Below are 25,976 nucleotides of genomic sequence, written 5' to 3'. Positions count from 1 at the left end.
TATATATAGAAAACCCTAAACACTCCACCGAAAAGCTATTAGAAACAATCAACGAATACAGTAATGTGGCTGGCTACAAAATCAATGAACAAAAATCCATTGCATTCCTACATACTAACAATGAAATCTCAGAAAAAGAAATGAAAAATATTCCTTTTGCAATTGTAGCAAAAAGAATAAAATACGTAGGAATAAACTTAACCAATGATGTGAAAGACTATATACTGAAAATTATAAGACATTTTAAAAGAAATTGAACAAGACACAAAAAATTGGAAGATATTCCATGTTCATGGATTTGAAGAATCGACATAGTTAAAATGGCCATATTACCCAAAGCAATATACAGATTTAATGCAATCCCCATCAGAATCCCAATGGCATTTTTTCAAGAAACAGAACAAGAAATCATCAGATTCATATGTAACAACAAAAGACCCTGAATAGACTAAGAAAAAAGAACAATGCTGGAGGTATCATACTCCCTGATTTCAGCTTGTACTACAGGGCAACAATAATCAAAACAGCATGGTATTGGCAGAAAAATAGACACGTACACCAATGGAATAGAATTTAGAACCCGGAAATAAACCCACTTATATATGGACAGATAATTTTTGACAAAGAAGCCAAAAACATACAATGGAGAAAAGGCAGCCTCTTCAATAAATGGTGCTGAGAGAACCGGAAAACCACTTGCAAAAGAATGAAACTAGGATGCTCTCTGTCACCATGTACCAAAATTAACTGAAAATGGATCAAAGACCTAAACATAAGACCTGAAACAATAAACTGCATAGAAGAAAACATTGGTACTAAAGTTATGAACCTTGGGTTCAAAGAGCATTTTATATAAAAAAAGAATAAACTATAATTAATAATAAAAAACAAAGAGCATTTTATGAATTTGCCTCTAAAGGCATGGGAAGTAAAATCTAAAATAAATGAATGGTACTATATGAAACTAAAAACTTTCTTTTTTTTCTTTTCTTTTTTTATTTTATTGAATTTATTGGGGTGATAACTGTAAGTAAAATTACATAGATTTCAGGTGTACAATTCTGTATTACATCATCTATAAATCCCAGTGTGTGTTCATCACCCAGAGTCAGTTCTCCTTCCATCACCATATATTTGATCCCCCTTACTTCATCTCCGACCCCCCACCCCACACCCCCCTTATCCTCTGGTAACCACTAAACTATTGTCTGTGTCTATGAGTTTCTGTTTCTCATTTGTTTGTCTTGTTCTTTTGTTGGTTTTGGTTTATATACTACATATCAGTGAAATCACATGGTTCTCTGCTTTTTCTGTCTGACTTATTTTGCTCAGCATTACACTCTCAAGATCCATCCATGTTGTCACAAATGTTCCTATATCATCTTTTCTTACTGCCGAATAGTATTCCATTGTGTATATATACCACAACTTCTTTATCCATTCATCTATCGAAGGACATTTTGGTTGTTTCCATGTCTTGGCCGAAACTAAAATCTTTCTGCACAGCAAAAGAAACCATCAACAAAATAAAGAGGCAACCAACTGAAAGGGAGAAGATTTTGCAAACAACTCCTCTGATAAGGGACTAGTATCCAAAGTATATAAGGAACTCATACAACTCACCAACAAAAAAACATACAATCCATTAAAAAAATGCACAGATGACCTAAAGAGACTTTTGTCCAAAGAGGACATACAAATGGCCAATAGCCACATGAAAAAAAACATGCTCAACATCACTAATCATCAGAGAAATGCAAATATAAACCACAATGAGATATCACCTCACCCCAGTAAAAATGACTGTCATCACCAAGATAAATTGTAACAAGTGTTGGAGAGGCTGTGGAGAAAAAGGAACCCTCATACACTGTTGGCGGGAGTGCAATTGGTGCAGCTGCTATGGAAGGCAGTGTGGAGGTTCCTCAAAAAATTAAGAATAGAAGTACTAAATGACCTAGCAATCCCTCTCCTAGGTATGTACCAAAAAATCTGAAAACATTTATCCATAAAGACATATGTATTCCAATGTTCATTGCAGCTTTATTTACAGTGGTCAAGACATGGAAACAACCAAAGTGTCCTTCAATAGATGAATAGATAAAGAAGTTGTGGTATATATACACAATGGAACACTATTCTGCATAAGAACAGATGAAATAGTACCATTTGGGACAACATGGATGGATCTTGAGATTATAATACTAAGTGAAATAAGTCAGACAGAAAAAGTAGAGAACCATATGATTTCATTTATATGTGGTATATAAAACTGAAAACAACAAAAGAACAAGACAAACAAATGAAGAAGCAAAAACTCATTGACACAGACAATAGTTTAGTGGTTACCAGAGGGTAAAGTGGGAAGAGGTTCTAGAAGGGGGTAAACAGGGTCAAATATATGGTGATGGAAGGAGAACTGACTTTGGGTGGTCAATACATAATGTGAGGTAAAAGATGATATATTACAGAATTGTACACCTGAAATTGATGTAACTTTACTAATAATTGTCATCCCAATAAACTTAAAAGAAAAGAAAATGAAAAAAGTTATTATCTGCAGACTTCTTAGCAAAATATAGTTGTGTACAGCTATCCCTGTGTACTCCATGACTGTTTTTAATACACTTAAAATAGTTTGAAATTCCAAATCCAGTAAAGTGAATGTATCTGTACCATGAGGTTTCTTCCTGTAAAAGTGTGATATCTGAGAGTTCACTGATATTCACTCTACAGTGTGGTGATGAATAAGCCTGAATAATATTCCACTATGTGTATATACCACATTTTCTTTATCCATTCATCTATTGATGTACGTTTAGGTGTTTGAACATCTTGGATATTGTGACTAGTGCTACAGTGAACATGAGAGTGCTAATTTCTCTTTGAGATTCTGATTTCAATTCTCTGGAATTAATACCTATGATTGCTAGATCACATAGTTGTTCTGCTTATAATTTTCTGAGGAACCCCCATACCATTCTCCATAGTAGCTAACTCACTTTATATTCCCAAGAACAGTGTGCAAGTGTTCGATTTCTCTGAATTTTTAGCAATACTTGGCTTTTTGTTTCATAAATAGTTATCCTGACCACATCAGATGATAAATCATTGTGGTTTTGATTTGTATTTCCCTGATGATTACTGATGTTGAGCATTAGTTTATACATTTTTTGGCCATTTATGTCTTTTTTTTGAGAGATTTCTCCATTTAGACCATTTTTTTTTTAAAGTCAGTCTATTAGTCAGTTTGCTGTTGAGTTGCATGAGTACCTTATACATTTTGTAGATTAATGTCTTACCAGATATATAGTTCACAAATATTTTCTCCCATTTTGTAGGTTACCTTTTACTGTTAATTCCTTCCTTTGCTGTAAAGAAGCTTTTTAGTTTGATGTATTCCCATTTGTCTATTTTTGCCTGTGCTTCTTGTGTCGTACCCATGGAATCATTGCCAAGACCACTGTCATGAAATTTTTCCCATATGTTTTTTCTAGGAGTTTTACAGTTTCAGGTTTCGTGTTTAAATGTTTAATTCATTTTGAGTCAATTTTTGTGTACGGAGTAAGATAAGGTTCCAATTTTATTCTTTTCCATGTGAATAATCAGCTTTCCCAACACCATTTGTTGAAGAAACTATCCTCATTATGTATTTTTGGCAGCTTTGTCAAAGATTGGTTGACTATAGATGTGCAAAATTATAAAAATATCTCATTGTGATTTTGATAGGGTTTGCACTGAGTCTGTAGATTACTTTGAATATTATGGACATTTTAACAATATTAATTCTTCCAATCCATGAACACAGGATGCCTTCACATTTTGGTGGTTCTTTTATTTATTTAATCAATGTGTTCTTATTTTCAGTATACAAGGCTTCATCTCCTTAGTTAAGTTTATTCTTAGTATTTTACAATTTTTTATGCTATTGTAAGTATAATTTTCTCAATGTCCTGTTTGGATAGTTTGTTGTTATAAAAATGCAAATCATTTTTCTGTGTTGATTTTGTATCCTGAAACTTTACTGAATGTGTTCCAACAGATTTTTTAGTGGAGTCTTTATGATTTTAATTATATAAGATCATGTCATCTGCAAACAGGAACAATTTTACTTCTTTTTCCTGATATGGATGCCTTTTATCTATTTATTTTTTTCTTTCCTAATTTCTCTGGCTAGCTCTTCCAGTATTATGTTAAATAGACGTGCCAAGACTCTGGGTGGTGAGAACACAATGTGATATACGAGTATACATGATGTATTATAGAATTGCACACTTGAAATCTATGTAATTTTACTAATCATTGTCACCCCAATAAATTTAATTAAAAAAATGAAACTCTCTGCCTTTATCCTGATCCTACAGGAAGAATTTTTAATTTTCTGCCACTGAGTCTGATATTAGCTTTAGACTTTTTGTAAAAGGACTTTATTATACTGAGGTAGTTTCCTTGTATTCCTAGTTTGTTGCCTTTTACATAAAAGGGTATTGAATGTTATAATATGTGTTTCTGCATGTATTGAGACAATCATGTGACTTTTTCCTTTTATTCTGTTAATGTAGTGCTCGATTTAGTCTGCTAGTATTTTGTTAAGGAATTTTGCATCTGTATTCATCAAAGATATTGAACTGCAGTGTTTTTTGTTTGTTTGTTTATTTTTCTGTCTGGATTTGGTATCAGGGTAATTTTGCCTTTATAAAATGAGTTTGGGCGAGTTCCCTCCCTTTCAGTTTTTTGGAAGAGTTTGAAAGGATTTGTATCAATTTTTTGTTTTTTTCAAATATTTGGGAGAATTCATCAGTAAAGCCACCGGGTATGGGTTTTCCTTTGTTGAGAGGTATTTGATTACTGATTCAAACTCCAAAGTAGTTGTAGGTCTGTTCAGACTTTCTATATCTTCATGATTCCAACTTATGGTCTTATGGTTCTATGAATTTATCTCTTTCTTCTAGGTAACCCTATTTGTTTGCATATAATTGTTTATAGTAGTCTCTTTGATCCATTTGTTTCTATGGCATTGGTTGTAGTTTCTCTTCTTTAATATGTGATTTTGTTTGATTAATTTTCTCTTTTTTTAACTTAGTTTAGATAAGAGTTTTAATTTTTTTATCTTTTCAAACCAACTCTTAGTTTTGTTGATTTTAAACATTATTTTCTTATTCTCTATTTTGTTTGTTTCTGCTATAATTTTTGTTATTTCCTCTTTGGTAAATTTGGACTTACTTTGTTCCTCTTTTTCTAGCTCCTTGTGGTGTAATGTTAGAATGTCTACTTGAGATCTTTCTTTTTAATGTAGGTCTTTATCATAATAAACTTCCTTCTTAACACTACTTTTGCTGCATTCTATAAGTTTTGGTGTGTTGTTTCATTTTCATTTGTCTTGAAATAATACCCTTTTTAAAATTTCTTCCTTGACCCACTGGTTGTTCAGAAATGTGTTGCTTAATTTCCATTATTTAATTTCTTAGTTTCTTCCAATTATTGATTCTACTTTCACACCATTGTGGTCCAAACATATACTGATATTATTTGATATACTTAAATTCGTTAAGCCTTGTTTTGTGACCTAACATGTGATTCATACTGGAAGATTTCTCTGTGTGCTTAAGAACAATGTGTCTTCTGCTGCTGTTGGGTGGAATGTTCTGTAATATCTGTTAAGGCAATTTGGTCTATGGTGTTATTTAATTCCTCTACTTCCTTATTGATCTTCTGTCTGGATGCTCTTTCATTATTGAAAGTGGAGTATTGAATTCTCTTATTATTGTTGTTGTCTATTTCCTCCTTCAGTTCTGTCAGTATTTGCTTTATGTATTTAACTATTATGATGTAGGGTGCGTTTCTTTTAAAACAAGTCTAGTTTTGATAAACTCCCTCAGTTTTTTTCCAGGAAGGTCTTTATCTCTTTCATTTTTGAAGGACAGTTTTTCCAGGTATAGTATTCTTGCTTAGCTATTTTGTATTCTTTTAGCACTTTTAATATGTCATCCCACTCCTTTCTGTTCTGCATGATTTCTGCTGAAAAATCCACTGATAATCTTAGGGGGCATCATTGACCTTGATAAGTCACTTCTTTTGCTGATTTTAAAATTCTCTCTTTGTCTTTGATATTTTTTTGACAATTTGGTTATATTATGTCTCAGTGTCAATTTCTTTCAACTTATCTCATTTGATGTCTTTAGAGTTCTTGGAACTGTATGCCCATGTTGTTCCCCATATTTGGAAAGTTTTCAATATTGTTTCTTTGAATAATCTTTCTGGTCCTTTCTCTCTTTTTTCCATCTGTGTGACTTTCATAATACTTCCTTATGTCTCTTAAGTCCTTTAAGCTTCCTTCACTATTTATTTATTTATTTATTTATTTATTTATTTGTGTGTTTGTTTCTTTGTTCGTCTGTTTATTTATTTTCTTTTTTTACTGAATGATTTCCAATAACCTGTCTTCAACCTCCCTGATCCTCTCCTGTGCTTGAGCTAGTCTGTTGTTGAACCCCTCTAACGATTTTTTCAGTTCAATTATTGTGTTTCTCAGCTCCATGATTTCTTTTTGGTACTTTTTATATTTTCTCTTTGTTGAAATTCTTACTTTATGCATTCTTTTTTCTTCAGTGAACATCTTTATGACAGTCATTTTGCATTTTCTCTCAGGAAAGTCATATAGTTCTATTTCAATAGAGTTTGTTTCTTCAGGTTTATCTCATCCCTTTGTTTGGAATATTTTTGCTCTATTGTACATTTTCGATGAATCTCTGTGTTGTAGCCTGCACATGAGGCAAATAAACCACCCCTCTTGGAAAAGTTAGGGAACTGCATGTGTGAATTAACTCTTCCTCCTCTGGGAGAAGCTGATTACTAGGACATCTATTTCTGATAATATGTCACCACGCTGAGAGTGGAGATTCTGGTGAAAGAGTTTCCTGAATCTATCCCTTTCAGCTTCAGTGTCTGGTTTCAGGTTTATCTGGGGTGCAGGAAACTTTTCATTCACTTCTATTTCTTACAAAGGAATTTGCTAATGAATTGCTTCTGAATAGATGTGTTTGTAGAGGACAGCAGAGTCCAGGGCTTTCTCTCCACCATCTTGCTGATGTCACACCTTACATCATTTCACTTTATGGTATGCTTGCTAGCCTTATTTTTTCCTTTGATGTTAGGCATACACTGGACAACATTTTTGTTGTTGTTGCAGTATAGTGTAAAAGATTGAAGAACATGGTCTGGATAATGCTGATTGGATTACTCAAAATAATTGATGGATTACTGCCAGTTTGACAGACAAATTCTGGAAACTTTAAGAAAAAAAAGCAGAACTTAAAAAAAAAAAAGAAAAAGAAGAAGACCATAATGCAAATGTATCCTTTATGCTTATATAGATATTTAGTATGGTAGATACTGGAAGTCAGCATTTGGGTGCCATATTTCAGGAAAAACTTGAGCTCAGAGAAAGGTGAGAAACGTGCTGGTAAAAAAAGGAATGTTGTTTGACGATGTAAACAAATAGAGGAAGTTTAGCCTAGAGAAGAGAAATTTTAACAAGAGAATATGGTATCTATTTCCCAGAATTCAAATAATATTAGTATATGGTAGATTTAGACTTAGTCTATATTGAAAAAAAAAAGTGGAGTCTAGAAAAACAGATGGAAATTGTATAGCATGTCATCTTCCTCATCCTTAGAGAAGATTTGGCTGAGGTTGGATGACCCTCTGCTTAGCATGTTATAAAATGGATTAAAACATTGAGTGGGTAGATAGTTACTCTGACCTACATACCAAATCACTTTTTTCTCACAGATTCTACTAGGAGGAGACCACACTTATGTTCAAATGTGCCCTGATATTCCTGACTCATAGTCTTAATTGAAAATACACACACACTCATATATATATATATATATATATATATATATATATATATATATATATTAGTAGCATATAATATTAATGTCAGTGACTGCACTTCTGCAGAATGTTTTTGTCAAAAGCATATATTCCAGGCAAATGTCAAGTTTGAAAAGTATGGCTATAAGAGAGGAGAGAGGAAAGAATAGGAAATGAAAGACAGCAGGCAAGTAAATTAATGAGGTCAAGGTCTTAAAGGTGGGTAAGTAGGTGACAAATACAGTTCCAAAAGAGCATAAGGATATTAAATTGGTACAACTCAACAGAAAATGTGTCAGAATTTATTTGAAGTTCATTGCTTGTACCTAGCAAGCTAGGGGATTGCATTTTGACTCTGTTGAATATCTCATTTTGATTTAAGAATATCCTTGTATCTAAAGTCCACTGCACAGTAAATTTCCCACCTTAGAAGTCATGTGCCCAGCTGTGTTTTTCTAATTAATACAGTATTTAAATTTGAATTTTACCTCTTGGCTACTTTGAGTCTGTAAAGGGGGAAGAGAGCTGAAATTCCAATTGAAGAATAAGCTAAAGGTCAGAACTAGATCATATTTTACTTGAAATAAGAGTTATTCACCCGAACTGATGAATTTAACTATATGCTTCTTACAACATTACCGTATTATTTTTTTCCATCTTTATCACTGCTATACTTCTTAAACTGATATATCTCCAGTGTGGTGTCACTGGTAAACAACTTAGCAAGGTTTCAAGGTGAGACAGTTATGGAATATTGTGATTGAGTTTCACTGTTGAAAAAGAACAGTTATAGGTTTTAAAATGTTACCATATTTTAAAGTTAAAAATAGAAAGACTGAAAAGGATACTGAAATCCAAGAACTATACCCTGTAATTGGTCCCATCAAACTTGACGTGGATTCATTTTTTCAGAACCTTGGTTATTACTGATAAATCAAGTCTCACTAATTGGTTAATGGCTGCCAAATTGTTAATGTGTTATATTTTCTTGGAAACATACTTTATTTTACTAGAGGCCTTTAGGGCACAGTCAGAACATTACCTCTGAGCCTCGATTTCCTCATCTGTATAAACATACAAATAAAATCTCTGTTCTTATCTCACAGGATTGCTAAAGATTAAATGAAGTCTCAAACCTAATCCTAACCCTAATGCTAAACTTAACCCTGACTATAACTCTAACCATAATCCTAAATTACCCTAATCTTAATCCTGATTTCAACCCAAGCTCTCACTTTACTCCTAACCCTAACCCTAATGCTACACTCAAACCTAACCCTAACACTAAGCCTTACTCTAAGTTTAACCATATACCTAAACTCAATCCTAACGCTACCATAACACTAATCAAATCTAACCCTACCCTTAATAGCAACAAGAAAAGATTAAATGAAGTACTTATAAGACTGAAAATTATAAACTTCTATTCAATATAGGGGTCATTCATTAATTCTCTCACTCACTCAATTAGCAATTATTTTTTGTACATCTAAAACGTGTCAGGTATCATTGTAGGGCCTTGGGATATATTGGTCAACAAAGATCACTGCCCTTGTATATGTTCTAGTCTTACAGTGGGAGACTCACAAACAATATATAGAATAAATAAATCTTATTAGAACCCATTAGAAAGTGATAAGTACTATGGAAAGAAAAGGTAGAATAGTGTAAAGAGAACTGGGATTTTGGTGGAGGAGTTTGCAATTTTAAATGCACTGCACCTCACTAAGAGTGTCATATGAGGAGGGGAAAAAAAGACTTAAAAGACTTGAGAAAGTAAGCCCTGTGGATATTTGGAAGAAAAAGTGTTCCAGAAAGTAGGGGAAATACAGTAAAGGCTTTAAGAATAAAGTATGCGTGGCTATTAAAAAACAAACAAACAAACAAAAAAACGCAAGGAGGCCATTGTTATTACAGTAGAGTGAGGAAGGGGATAAGTAGAAAGTATTAAAGTATTAAAGAGATAATGTGAGGGACTAAGAATAAGAAAGAATTCATCAGGTGGGGTCTTGTAGGTTTCTTTGATGACTTTTGATTTAACTCTGAGTGAAATGGGGAGCCACTGAAAGTCTCTGAGCAGAGGAGTAACCAGACCTGACTACTCTCACAACTGTACTGAAAGTATACTATAGAGGGCAGAGAAGGACAGCAGCAGAGAAAGCAGTTAGGAGGCTGGTGCAGTAATCCAGAGGAAAGATGATGGTGGTAGGGTGAAAGTAATAAACATAGGTGAGATTCTGGGTATAATTTTGAAGACCATTCCAACAGGTATTTCTGGCTGATTGGATGTGGGGTATGAGAGAAGGAGAAAAACAAAAGATAACTAAAGTTTTGGGCCTATCAACTAATAGGATGGAGTTGATATTTACTGAATGATGGAAGGTTGAGGATGGAGGAAATGAAGGTGTGAAGAACAGAAATTTAGTTTTGGAGATCAGCTATCTATTAGACACCCACGTGAAGATATTGAGTGAGTAGTTGAATATATGAGTCTTGAATTTGGGAGAGGTGTGATGTGGAGATATAAATATAGGCATTATTGACATACAGATGTTATTTAAAACATTGAGAGTGAATGAGATTTCTAAGTTGAACTGTGCTCTGGGGGATTGCAACATTAAGCAGTTGGGGAAAAAAACTAGGAAAGAATAAATGGGTAGCTAGAAGGTAAATCATGAGAATGTGGTATCTTGGAAAGTGAATGAATAATATAAATCAAGGAAGAGAGAGTGATTGGCTATGTCAAATACTGCTGATAGGTGAAGTCAGATGAGAGCTGATCATTGAAAATTTCTATGAGCAGGTTTTATGGAGTATTAAGGAGTAAAGTCTGGTTGAAGTGTGTTTAATAGAGAATGAGTAGGGAGGAATTCAAGAGCAAATGTAGACAACTCTTCCAGGGAGTTCTGATGCTAAGGGGAGTAGAAAATTAGAACTATAACTGGAAATTAAGGTAGGGCTGAAAAAGGATTTAAGAAATACATTTTTTCAGGAAGGGGTTAACAAAAGCCTAAGAGAATAATAAAAGCATGCTAATGGGAATCATCCATTAAAGAGGAGAAAAAAAGACTAAATAGAGAGAGATGATTAATTGCTGGAGTAGGTGAGAGGGGATGAAATCTAGTACACAAGTGGGAAGAATTGACCTCAGATTAAAGTGTGTATAGTTCATCCATAATAACATTTGGAACAGCAGAATATTAATAATTCAGATGAAAAATTCTGACCTTTGGAGTTTCAAGTTCTCTAGAAGTCTCTGCAGGAAATATTTCAAAACACAGCGCTTTCCAACACCACTCAAATCTTACCATGTAAAAAATGTAGGCCAGCTCTTCCACTAACTAGTTGGATAACTTTAAATTTTTGTAGTTAACTTGCTGAGTCTCAGTTTTATCCAGAAAATGAAGAGATGGATCTCTAAGGTACATTTCATCTCTAATAGTTTATGATGCTATAGTGTTCACTAGTCTAGATTTAGTATATGAATAACACTATCTTCTCCAGAGCCTATTTTTATTTTTTCATATGTTGACTTGGTATATGGCCTTGAGCAAGCCGCATCTAAACCAACAGCAGTTACTTTGGGAAGGAGACGTGCATTGTGGACAGACAGAGGCAAACAGGGACAAACAGATGGACACACACACACGGACACACACACACACACTCCTTCAGTCCTGTTTTATGGGAATGAGAGAGAGAGAGAGAGAGAGAGAGAGAGAGACAGAGAGAGAGACAGAGAGAGAGAGAGAGACAGAGAGAGAGACAGAGAGAGAATAACTCTCTACTCCCTCTCTACCTCATAGTAATGTGGGTAGATACATGAAATAAAATTTTAAGAGATGCATGAAATGCATTCAGAGATATTTTGTGGCACTGTCAAACACTGGAAATGGTTAACTGTATGGAAAATGTGCTGGCTATCTAGTCTTTTATTCCCTTACACAGAAGTTTTTATCTTAATTCCAGATTGCTTCTTCTTTATACTATTTCTTTGTCATTTTAATTTTCTTCAGGAAATTGCCCTGCCTATATTCATGCTTAACTGTTGTCCTAGGAATTTATTCCAAATTCTATTATCCTTTACGTGAAGTAGTTCAGCTTTTGTATGTTTACTCCTAGATTTCTAATTGTAGATGTGATCCCTAGGGACAGTGAATACCCTCAAATCTCAGGACAAAATAGCTCCAAGTGACTTTTATCATCTTTTCCATAATTTTAGGCTCTCAACTAAGGGTTCTTGGAGCATCTTCTTTTCTGTTGAAAATAAACATATTGGTCCAAATCCTCACCCTAAACCTATGGGAAAATTCTTGAGATATAATCTTGTCTGTTTTATTTTAACCTTTCCTTTGAACCCAACTCTCACATGTTAATATCAAGGGCTATCACTTTTCTGGGACTGTAACTATTTTGCTTCACATATAATATTGAAAATGAGGGAAAAGGAAAAGAAATCTTAGTTAATTTAGCTACAAGCAAAGCAAAGATAGATGTTGGATGCAGCTGAAGGGCTTCTCAGATATATTGCTAAGTATTTCTCCAAGTAAACCCTGCTGACCTTAAAATTTCTCACCATTATACTCTCAGATAATTCATTAAGTAGTACCATTAAAACATGACCACTGTGTCTATTGCCATTGTTATTGCGATGACAGTAACATCATAATCCTGCTGTACAAAACAAAGAGGAGGGCCGGCCTGGTGGCTCAGGCAGTTGGAGCTCCATGCTCCTAACTCCAAAGGCTGCCAGTTTGATTCCCACATGGGCCAGTGGGCTCTCAACCACAAGGTTGCCGGTTCAATTCCTCGAGTCCCGCAAAGGATGGTGGGCAGCACCCCCTGCAACTAAGATTGAACAAGGCACCTTGAGCTGAGCTGCTGCTGAACTCCCAGATTGCTCAGTTGGTTGGAGCACGTCCTCTCAACCACAAGGTTGCGGGTTTGACTCCCGCAAGGGATGGTGGGCTGAGCCCCTTGCAACTAGCAATGGCAACTGGACCTGGAGCTGAACAGCACCCTCCACAACTAAGATTGTAAGGACAACAACTTGACTTGGAAAAAAAAAAGTCCTGGAAGTACACACTGTTCCCCAATAAAGTCCTGTTCCCATTCCCAATAAAATCTTAAAAACAAAAGACAGAGGGGGGATGAATGGATAAGAAAACAAAACCATTAAACAAACAAACAAACCAAAAAAACAAAAAAACAAAAACAAAAAGGAGGTGGAAAACCCTATGAAGAATTAGAAAAAAATGAGTCAGTCTAGTAGCCTGACAAAATCAAGTGAGAGAATTGACACTGGTTGAAATGAATTTTACATGTATTTAGTTTGGGGAGGAAGTATAAAGTTATATTTATGCCCTGATCTATGAAAACAGTAATGATTGGTCTAGTTCGTAAAAGATAAATTTTATACCTTAAAACAGAATGAAAAATAATTCTGGAATGTTGTTATCCTATGAAAAAGAAAGGTCATATCCATTTACTGACAATCTTATTCATTTCTAAAATAGTACAATAAGGTAATAGCTAAAAGTCATTTTTTTTTTTACCAATCAGGTAATTAATTCATAATTTCAAAAATATTAATTGAGGTGGTTATCGCCATTGCTCTGGCCCACCTCTCACAACCAAACCCACCCCTGTCCCCACCTATCTGGGCAGATCCCTGAAGGAGTAAACAGAGGCGCTGAAACACACAGGCTCTGAAACTGATGCAGGAAGAGATTTGGAACTTCAGAAGTTCTCCACATTCACCCACCGACGTGGTGTCCTGTGACTCAGGAGACCTGCTCACAGAGAAGAAGCCAGCCTTCCAGGGAATACCTCTCATTGTGAGAGAAGCTGGAACAGTGCAGAGAAAATATAACACTAGAGGGTGAAAGAGAATAAAAGGCTACAGTCAGAGAGAAAATAAAACATGCTACCAACACCAACTGGAAAACACAAGAAAGACTTCTTCTTATAAACCTGTTGAAGAACCCACTCTTGTAGATGCTTAAGAAGACAAATACTAATTCATTAAGTGCCATGAATAACCAAGGTAACAAGACAGCTCAGAAAAAAATGAAAAGTCTCCAGAAAACGAACTTAAAGACATGAAAATATGTGACTTAAATGACAGAGAACTCAAGATTGCAGTTCTCAAAAAACTCAACGAGATGAATGAAAACACAGACAGGCAGTTTAATGAACTCAGAAACGCAATCAAAGAACAAAATGAACATCTTACCAAAGAGATTGAAATTTTTAAAAAGAACCAAATAGGATTTCCAAAGATTAACAACTCAATTAAAGAAATGAAGAATGTAAGAGCCAGCTAAGGTAAGAGATGACCAGATGGAGGAAAGAATCAGTGACACAGAAGATAGAAATCTGGAAATGAACAGATGGAAGAAGAAAGAGACTTGAGACTTAAAAGAAATGAAAGAATGCTACAAGAACTTTCTGACTCCACCAGAAAGAGCAATATAAGTATAATGGGCATACCAGAAGGAGAAGAAAGGGAGAAGGGAACAGAGAGTATATTCAAACAAATAGTCGATGAGAACTTCCCAAACTTGTGGAAAGAACTGGATCCTAGAATTCAAGAAGCAAACAGAAGAACTAATTACTTCACTCCCAACAGGGCTCTCCAAGGCATATTGTATTGAAGCTGTCAAAAATTAACGATAAAGAGAATCCTCAAGGCAGCCACAGAAGAGAAGACAGTAACCTACAAAGGAAAGCCCATTAGATTCTCATCAGATTTTTCAGCAGAAACTCTACAAGCCAGGAGGGAATGGAATCAAATATTCAAACTATTGAAAGAAAGAAATTATGAGCCAAGACTAATACATCCAGCAAAGATCACCTTTAGATATGAAGGAGGATTAAAGCCTTTCCAGACACATAGAAGCTGAGGGAATTTTCTAATGCATGACCTGCACTACAAGAAATACTGAAGGAGGCTATTCAACCTGAAACAAAAAAGCAAAAGAATATAGAACCATGAGTAGTATTACGAACAGACAGAAGCAGGAAACGACAACCCCAACAACAAATAGGACACTGTACACTTAAACATGACATACAGGGTAAAGAAGAAAAAAAAAACACACTTAAAGAAAGAGGAAACAGACAACTTGCTACTGCAGTGCAGAAATCAACTCACACCATAATTAGGGATAATTTGTGAAAACAGTAACATAAAAGGAGAGAGAGAGTAAAGGTCTGAACTGGCACAAGGGAATGAATACAGTAAGCATACTGAAGAAAATGGTATACTCTAAATATGAAACTTTGTTTTACATAAACTTAATGGTAACCACTCAAAAAAAAAAAAAAAAAAAAAACATCCAGAACTGAAACATATAACATAAAAAAGAAGAAATAGAGAGAAAAATCATAGAATTCCACCACACTGAAATGATAAATAGCAACAAAAAGGCAAAGAAAAAATGGAGACACCATTCTACCAAAACACTAGAGATACGAAGATAGGAAATTCTCACCTATCCATAATCACCCTAGATGTAAATGGATTGAGCTCACCAATAAAAGGCACAGTATAACAGATTGGATCACAAAACTAAACCCAACTATATGCTGCCTCCAAGAGACAGATGTCAGCTACGAGGACAAATATAGACTCAAAGTGAAAGGGTGGAAACTGACAATCCATGGAAATGGTATTCAGAGAAAATCAGGAATAGCTATACTGATATCAGATGAAACACGCTTCAGGATAAAAAAGGTAACAAGAGACAAAGACAGACATTTCATAATGATAAAGGAGACTGTACAACAAGAAGACATAACAGTCATCAATATTTATGCCCCCAATCAGGGAGCAACGAAATATACAAAGCAACTACTAACAGAACAAAAGGGGGAAATTGACCAAAACACAATTATACTAGGGGACTTAAGTACATCATTGACAGCTATGGATAGATCATCCAAACAGAAAATAAATATCAAAATAGCAGCCCTAAATGACACATTAGATGAAATGGATATAATTGACATATATAGAGCACTTCATCCTAAAACATCAGACTATACATTCTTTTCTAGTGTACATGGAACATGCTCAAGGATAGACCATATGTTGAGACATAAAATTAGCCTCAGCAAATTTAAGAAGATTGAAATCATATCAAGCATATTCTCTGATCACAAGGCTTTGAGATTGGATATCAACTGCAAAAATAAAGCAGGAAAAACTTCAAATCTGTGGAGATTACACAACATACTTTTAAAGAACAACTGGGTCAAAGGGAAGAGTCAAAAATTAGAGGAGAGATCAAAAGATACATAGAAACAAATGAGAATGAAAATAAATCATAAAAAAATTTTGGGATGCCCCGAAAGCAGTTTTAAGAGGAAAATTTATATTATAACAGGACAATCTGGAGAAAGAAGAGAAATCTCTGATACCTAACCTCATGTTACACCTTAAAGAACTAGAAAAAGAACAAATGAAACCCAAAGTCAGCAGAAGGAACGAAATCATAAAAATCAGAGCAGAACTAAATGAAATAGATAACAAAAAGACAATAGAAAAAATTAATGTGAAAAATAGCTGGTTCTTTGAAAAGACTAATAAAATTGTCAGACCCTTGGCTAGACTCACTAAGATAAAAAGAGAAAAGACATAAATAAACAAGATCCAAAATGAAAGAGGAAGTTATCACGGATGCCACAGAAATACAGAGGATCATCCAAGAATACTATGAAAGATTATATGCCACCAATCTCAACAACCTTGAAGAAATGGACATGTTCCTAGGAACACATAGCCTTCCTAAGCTGAATCACGAAGAATTGCAAAAACAAAATCAACAGATAAACAGTAAGGAAATTGAATCAGTCATGAGAAACCTTCACCAAAGCAGAAGTCCAGGAACACGTGGCTTCACTAGTGAATTCTACCAAACATTCAAACAGGATTTAATACCTGTCCTACTCAAACTCTTTCAAAAAATTGAAGAAGAGACAATACCCCCTAACTCGTTCTATGAGTCCAGCATTATCCTGATACCAAAACCTGGTAAGGATAACACCAAGAAAGAAAATTACAGACCAGTATCTCTGATAAATACAGATGCAAAATCCTAAACAAATATCTTGCAAATCGAATGCAACATTACATTAAAAACATTATACATTACGACCAAATGGGGCTCATCCCTAGGAAATAAGCACCGTTCAACATACACAAATAGATCGATGTGATACACTACATAAACAAAATAAAAGATAAAATTCATATGATTATATTAATAGATGCAGAAAAAGTGTTTGACAAGATACAACACCCATTTATGATTAAAACACTTAATAAAATGGATACAGAAGGAAAATACCTTAACATAATAAAAGCCATATATGACAAACCCTCAGCTAATATAATTAATGGTGAAAAAGTGAAGCCCTTTGCTTTATGTTCAGGAAAACCACAGGGCTGTCCCCTATCACCTCTGCTTTTCAACATAGTATTGGAAGCCCAAGCCAGAGCAATCAGGCAAGAGAGAGGAATAAAAGACACCAAAACTGGGAATGAAGAAGTTAAATTGTCACTTTTTGCAGGTGACATGATGCTATATATAGAAAACCCCAAAGACTCCTCCAAAATACTGTTATAAACAATAAACAAATACAGTAAAGTTGCTGGTTACAAAATCAATGTACAAAAGTCCATTGCATTTCTATCTACTAACAATGAGATATCAGAAAAATTAACCAAAATTCTTTTTGCAATTGCAACAACAACAACAAAATACCTAGGAATAAACTTAACCAACGATATGAAAGACCTATATACTGAAAACGATAAGACATTTTTAAAAGAAATTGAAGAAGACACAAAGAAATGGAAAGATATTCCATGTTGATGGATTAGAAGATTCAACACAGTTAAAATGGCCTTATTGTCCAAAGCAATATACAGATTTAATGCAATCCCCATCAAAATCCCAATGGCATTTTTTTAAGAAATGGAACAAAAAATCATCAGATTCGTATGGAACAAAATAGACCCTGAATAGCCTAAGAAAAAAGAACAATGCTGGAGGTATCACACTCCCTGACTTCAGCTTGTACTACAGGGCAACAATAATTAAAGCAGTATGGTACTGACAGAAAAACAGATGCACTGACCAATGGAATATAATTGAGAACTATAAATAAACCCACATAAATATGGACAGACAATTTTTGACAAAGAAGCAAAAAGCATACAATGGAGAAAAGGCAGCCTCTTCAGTAAATGATGCTGGGAGAATTGAAAAGTCACGTGCAAAAGAATGAAACTAGACTTCTATCTGTCACCATGTACCAAAATTAACTCAAAATGGATCAAAGACCTAAACATAAGACCTGAAACAATAAAGTGCATAGAAAAAAACATAGGTACTAAATTTATGGACCTTGGGTTCAAAGACCATTTTATGAATTTGACCTCAAAGGCAAGGGAAATAAAAACTAATACAAATGAATGGGACTATATCAAACTAAAAAGCTTCTGCACAGCAAAAGAAACCATGGACAAAATAAAGAGGATACCAACTGAATGGGAGAAGATTTTTGCAAACAGTTCCTCTGATAAGGGGTAACATCCAAAATATATAAGGAACTCATACAACTCAACAATAAAAATACAAACAATCCAATTTAAAAAATGGGCAGAGAACCTGAAGAGACATTTCTCCAAAGAGGACATACAAGTGGCCAACAGATATTGAAAAAATGCTCACCATCACTAATCATCAGAGAAATGCAAATAAAACCCACAATGAGATATCACCTCACCCCAGTCAGAATGGCTGTCATCAACAAGACAAATAGTAACAGGTGTTGGAGAAGCTGTGGAGAAAAAGGAACCTCATACACTGTTGGTAGGTATGCATGTTGGTGCAGCTGCTATGGAAGGCAGTGTGGAGTTTCCTCAAAAAATTAAGACTGGAATTACCATATCACCCAGCAATTTCTCTCCTCGTATCTATCCAACAAATCTGAAAACATTTATCTGTAAAGATACATGTGATCCAATGTTCATTGCAGCTTTATTTACAGTAACCAAGACTGGAAACAATCACAGTGTCCCCTGATATATTGTTGGATACAGAAGTTTTGGTATATATACACAATGGAATACTATTCAGTGGTAAGAAAAGATGACATAGGAACATTTGTGACAACATGGATGGATCTTGAGAGTACAATGCTAAGCAAAATAATCCAGACTGCAAAAGTTGAGAACCACATGATTTCACTGGTATGTGGTATATAAAACTGAAAACAACAAAAGAACAAGACAAACAAATGAGAAAGAAAAACTCATAGACACAGACAATAGTTTAGTGGTTACTACAGGGTGAAGGGAGATGGGGCTGGTAGATGAGGGTAAAGGGGATCAAATATATGGTGATGGAAGGAGAACTGACTCTGGTCATGAACACACAATGGGATTTATAGATGATGTAATACAGAATTGTACACTTGAAATCTATGTAACTTTACTAACAATTGTCACCCCAATAAACTTTAATTAAAAAAAAAAACACATTTCCAAGCAATAAACAAGATAAGATATGGATGAGACTGTAATTGACCATTATTTAACATTTTCTGTAATTTGCATATTTTCTATGTTCTACATGTGCTGTCTGCGTAATTAGTAAAATAATAAGCTAAGCCAAATAAAAGCATTTGTTGAAAACCTATTTTATCTTAGGCACTAAGTTTGTAGGGGAGAAAAGGAGCGGGATATTAAAATGAATAGGTTGTAGAACTGTTATGGAAAAATTTACTGTACACCTACATTGACAGTGTGGAGGCAGTGCGAATCCAAGCCTCCAAAGCAGGCATCGGAAGATGGAAGCTTCAATATTTTGATGGACTCAGGGAAAATTCAGAGACAAAGGCATCATTCTGTGGGGAAAAGTACACTAACATTTTATACAATCAATTCTTATATCAACAAGATCTAAAAGCTGAAGACAAGTATGTTAAAATATGTCTGTGAATGTTTTCCAAAAAAAACTAGACTACTTATGAATTAAATATGCATTCTGCTTTTATATCGCTCTTATGCTGGTATCCTTGGATAGATGTCCTGGGTTCAGGAGACTGAAATTGTATACAAAATATTGTTTTAAATGGTGAGAAAGTAACAAGCTTTTATCTTGTTTTCAAAGAGATCCCTAGAACAGTGTTTATCACCATGTGGACTACTGACCACCCACAACTGAATCTATTATACTTAGAGATTTTCTCCAACTGAATAGGCTTTCTGGGGACGGAACCTGGGGTTAAGCATTATCAATGAGCTAAAAATTATCAATCCAGGAGAATTAAGGGCTACACTTTCTCTAGGCTCTCCTTTTAATGTTTAGTTGTTTTAATCAGGCTTCAAAGTGGAATTGGAAAGGAAATGATACAAAAGTTAGATCCCTAGTGAACCCTATTTTAACATGGGTCAAATACTTATCCAGAAACTTTTGGAACAGGTTCTAATCCCATGTTACAAATGATCAAAGCAGATTAATAAAACTATGTTGAAGTTGGCTCCTCTTGGGAATGAACCTATAGAAACACTCCCTGAGAAATAAATGTAGTATCTATAGAGTCCAGAAGACTTTGGGATTTTATATGCTATAAACTTGGAAAATGCGATGTATGACTAACTCCTTTCAGTAGTTTAGGAACACTTACACAGAAATGTTCTCCTGTATTGCACCCATCTGTGATGTTATTTTAACTTAAAAATTTGAGGAGTTACCAGAACCCTTGACCAAGCCAAGTACCAGACTGTCCAATGCATTTCCTGTGTTTCTCTCCGTTTTGTAATGAGAGGCATGCCTTATAGTTTTCACATGAAACAAAAACATATTAAGAACATGTGTACTTCAATTATGTTAACGATTCCCATATTAAGCATCCCTATTCTTTTTTTTAAATTTTATTTTATTAAATTTATTGGGGTGACAATTGTTAGTAAAATTACATAGATTTCAGGTGTACAATTCTGTATTACATCATCTATAAATCCCATTGTGTGTTCATCACCCAGAGTCAGTTCTCCTTCCATCACCATATATTCGATCCCCCTTACCCTCATCTCCCACCCCCCACCCCCCACCCCCCTTACCCTCTGGCAACCACCAAACCATTGTCTGTGTCTATGAGTTTCTGTTCATCCCTATTCTTGAAGTTATTTGATTTCACTTTTAGAATGCAGATTTTTTTTTTTTATTAAATTTATTGGGGTGACAATTGTTAGTAAAATTACATAGATTTCAGGTGTACAATTCTGTATTACATCATCTATAAATCCCATTGTGTGTTCATCACCCAGAGTCAGTTCTCCTTCCATCACCATATATTCGATCCCCCTTACCCTCATCTCCCACCCCAATCTCAAGTTTCAGGAAATGATTCTGTTTCGAGTTATTCATAGCAGTAAAATACATATCTTTGAATGATATATTTTGAATGTTATAAGGACAGCATAGTATGAATCAAATGGATGAGGTAGGTTCAGATTTTAAAGTCTAACTCCTTGCCTCAAGCAAAAATTATTCTTTCAGTAGATGGGATATCTAACCTTGTCTTGCAGTTGAAGGGGATATCTGAGTGATCTGAGCCTTAACTTGACAATGCTCAAGTTCTTATAACAACATGTTTAACTCCTGGCAATGCTAAATTTCCATTTATTTATTTATTTTGATATACTTTAAATGTTTATCATGGTGTCACAATGCTTAGGTGAGGAAAATGTTCTGCTTGGTCATACTAGAAATACCACCATGCATATCTCCAGTGAATGTATTGTGTCCTCTTTGTCTACAGATGGCCAGTAGATGTGAATACTGATTCAATTTGTTAAACAGTTGATGACCCTTTTGAGAGATTTTTTTTCCAGTCTGTTTGCTTTTTTTTATTAAACATACTCCTATATATCTCTTTTTTGCTTCATGATTTGGATCTTGCTATTTCTATTTATCTTTCATCCTTCATCATAGATCATTTTCAAAATCAAAGAATCTATTACCAGGTGTTCGTAAATGAGAGATGTGTGTACTCCTAACACAGAGTCTAGGGAAGAAGGAGGTTTTAATAGATGCTTAAGTGCTTTTTAGCCTAGTCTTGTGAGTCCATTTCATTTAAAGTTTTCTTCCTTTTTGGATTTTTAAGCTTCTGTGACAAACACAAAGCAACCCTGTTTAGTTTGCATTTTGTGAGTTTGAGTATTAGCAAGTTGTTCTTCTAAATCTGCTCCCATGCTCTTTTGGATGATATTTTAATTCTAAAGCTGGGAGAAATGAATACAGCTACATATTACCCAAGGTGAAACAATGTGTCAAGATTTAGGGAGACAAATTTATAACACAACCATTTAGTATTAAAGATGAGTAAATTCACAGTCTTGTATGTCCTCCCACTTTTCTGCTGTACCCCTCCCAATATTGGTTATTTATAATATTAATATTATAATCTCAAACTGATGGACTTGCATTTTATTCTATAACCATGTTTAGTGTGTGCTCATTGTATGTAATTAACAAATATTGTGTTTTTAAAAACATGTCATTCTAAAGTACTGTTGAATCCTCAAATATTAATTAAATAAATATTTACCATTTGGACAGCAGAGAAACAAATTTGTAATTTTGCAATGACAGACAATAGAAAAAAAATTTTTTTCTGGGTCACTTAGGGGTTTTATTTTGGTAATTATAAAACAAAATTGAATGTACACATAAACAAGATAAAATCTTAATTTCTATTCATAATTATCTTAACAAGTATTTATTGAGCCTGGATGTAACAACAATATTGCTGGATTTGATGTATAGAAAATCACTTTATAGGCAACTTGCTAATGTTATTATATTTCTAAAGAAAGTACTAATTCAATTAAACACAATATTTGGATATCCAATAACCCTGTATTTGTTTTTGGAATTATCTCTAATATTCCAATTATATATTTCTAATGGGAAAGTCAAGCATGGACTTTTTTAAAAGCCCTCAAATTGAATAGTATATTTTTTACTATAAATATAGCTAGGAAAATTCTGTGAAAACATATAAACTCAAGCAAAATCAGTTCCTGATTGGAAAAAATGATCATCTGAGCAGTCAAACTCAGTGGGCTTGAAATTGGCTGATTGGGATCCAAAATGTAATGTCAGTTGAGTCAGCACTTCATAAAGCTGTAATGCAATCCTCTGATAATGCTCATTAATGTTGGAATGGACCTTTTAAACTACAAAGTGTTTTGTCAATATTAACCCATCTTCCTATCACCATGAAATCTTAATTGAGTTAGTGCTTGTATTCCTGTTTTACATAGACAGGGAAGGAGAGAGAGAGAACACGTGACCATACAAAGTTGTCAAATAATTTAAGAGAGTAAAAGGTCATTAATAGCATTGAAAAGACTAATGAACAAGGTAAAAATACCTCCATTTAGTGGTCCATTCAAACCTGTAAGTCAGGTTTCTGGGGATGTTTACCCTTTCCAGGGATATTATATGGGACAAGGATATAGGAATAGAGAGTAAGCCAAAGTGGAGGTAGGCTCTTTGTATGCCACTACATCCCTTTGGAAGAATGCCACATGGCAATACTATCTTACTCTTGCATGGTGTGGAGCAATTTACATCATGCTTTCATATGTACTATATTATTTCATCCTCACAATGAATAAAGTACTTGAATGCCTCCTAATATGGTCAGAAAGCTCATATAGAAAGCAATGCATATACACACAGAATAATGTAGAAACAAAGATTGTTGAATCACTGATGTTGAAAACAATCTGTCAATTACTGGACTCTAATCGGTTTTTTGATGCAATATTATAATCAAAAATTAAAGCAATGTTTGAGCATAGATGAAACCTGAGAGACATTTTCCTGAATATAGGTCATATATCTCATCCTGAAGAATTGTCACAAGAGACCAAATCTACAACGTACCAATTACTACTCAATACCAATATTTCCTTGTGAGGGGTTAATATCCAGGTGTGTGGATTTTGTTCATTACACTAGATACTCAGTTTAAATTCTCTACAGGATATTAAATCTATATGTTAATTCATCCCAATTAACCAAAACCATAATCATACCATGAGACAGTTAGATTTTTCCCAGCTAGTCCATAAAAGAACTGCAGTGTATAATGGGCAAATGCATGAAACATACCTGTTTGTGTGAAAGATATGTGTGAAAGCGAGACTTTGGTAGAGAGTGGAAAGAGAGAGTAAACAGATAATTTGTTTCGTTATTATAATGATAAGTAAGAGTAGAGCAACTCTTTTCATTTTCTGTATTTTCTTGTTTTAGTTTTGTGCAGAGTAGCAGTTCAGAGCCTTTTTAAATTTTGACAAGTATGAGTGTTTCCTGTTGAGGTGAAAGGAGCTTCTTGTTTTGAAATTCTTCTTTTTAAAAATGTGGAAAACAGTGATTCCTTTAGATGGTTAAGTTGGGATCAGGGTTCAGTCATGTCTAATCATCTGAATTCCTTGGGTTCATAAAACTGAAATGGAAGACATGTAGAGAAGACTGCTCACCATTCGTTTTTTGGCTAGAAAACAAGTCTCTCTCTCTCTGTCTCTCTCTCTCTCTCTCTCTTTCTCTCTCTCTCTCTTTCTCCTTTTTCTCTTCTTTCTATACACACATACACTCCTGTATACCTAGGTTAATTGTTTTAGTAGAGTGAGGTGTACCTTTTCAGAATGAGCGCTAAGCAAGAATTAGGTTTCTGTGCCAGCCAATATCTACATTGCAGTATCTCCTTTGGGATCAGACTATGTCTAGGGTCAATCCAGTAAGGATACTTGCCTTTGACTATCTTCAAATAATCTTTGCATCACTGGGATCTTACCTAAATATAAGAATAGTTCAACTAGAAGGAATATACACCAGCTGGATTAGGGTTATCTGACTGGCTGACATGAATACCTCTTCTCATTTTATGATATTAATTGGAATCAAGGCATATCTTCAGCACCCAGGGAAAGTACCAGGGTTTGGTAAGGGTTTTGGTTATGGACAAACCACTAAGATGTCCCTGACTACCCTCATGCTCTGAAAACATGGACCTGACGTCTTTGGTAGTAAATAATAAAAATAATAGCAAACACTTATATAGCTTTCACTAAAGGCCAGGTACAATTTTAAGCACACTGTATACATTTTCTCGTTGAATGTTTACAAGTTCTTGAAGTAGGTGTTGTTATTTATCCACATTTTAAGTATAAGAAAACTGTGGCATAGAAAGCTTAACTAACTTTATTACCATTAAGATTGTTCCCATACAACAATGTGAATCCTTAGTGAGTTCTGCGGTACCATGTGGTAAACTATCTTTTACATTCTCGTAGACTAGAGATAGTTTAGCACCTAGGACCAATGCAAACCAGATAGCCTCCTCTTTTGCCTTATCCACTTAAGTCCAGTACTTGAGCCTTGGCTATCAATAATGCAATGATAGAGAAAGGTCAATCCAAAGCATGATATCAGTAAGAAACAGAAACTTATAAGAGAAGTAAGAGAAAAAGGAAATTTACCCCAATTCTTAGAAACATCTACCCTAGGCCTTTTCAGGCCTGAGCATTTCTAACCACCTCAGCTAAGCAAAATACGTACATACATACATACATACATACATACATACATACATACATACATAAATGGAGGAAGGAGAGAGAGAACACCTGAGGTTTTGCCACAATGTCTGTTTCCATGTACTCCAGACTTTTCAGGGCAATGTCCAAGTAGGAACATAGATTAGATAACAGTTTAGTTACTTCTGACTTATACAATTAATGGAGGAAAGAGTCAAAATAGATAGCAAAGGACAGAATTAAAAAAGAAAATGAGAAATAACTGCTCCAACCCAGTAGATTCAAAGACATTGCAAAATGCCAGGAAGAAGTAGACATAATTCTGTGCATTTACAGACCCATAATCATGGCTGAGAGCACATCCTCATAATACTGTGAAAAGCTGTCTATGTTGCAAAACTGCGATTCAAGTTCAAAGTCGTATTGGTAAGCTTCCAAGGCCTCCAAGTCTAAGCTTTTGTTATTCTGTGTT

Source organism: Rhinolophus sinicus, chromosome X (genome assembly GCF_036562045.2).
Source record: "Rhinolophus sinicus isolate RSC01 chromosome X, ASM3656204v1, whole genome shotgun sequence".
Lineage (NCBI taxonomy): Eukaryota > Metazoa > Chordata > Mammalia > Chiroptera > Rhinolophidae > Rhinolophus > Rhinolophus sinicus.
Note: the sequence above shows the minus strand (reverse complement) of the source record.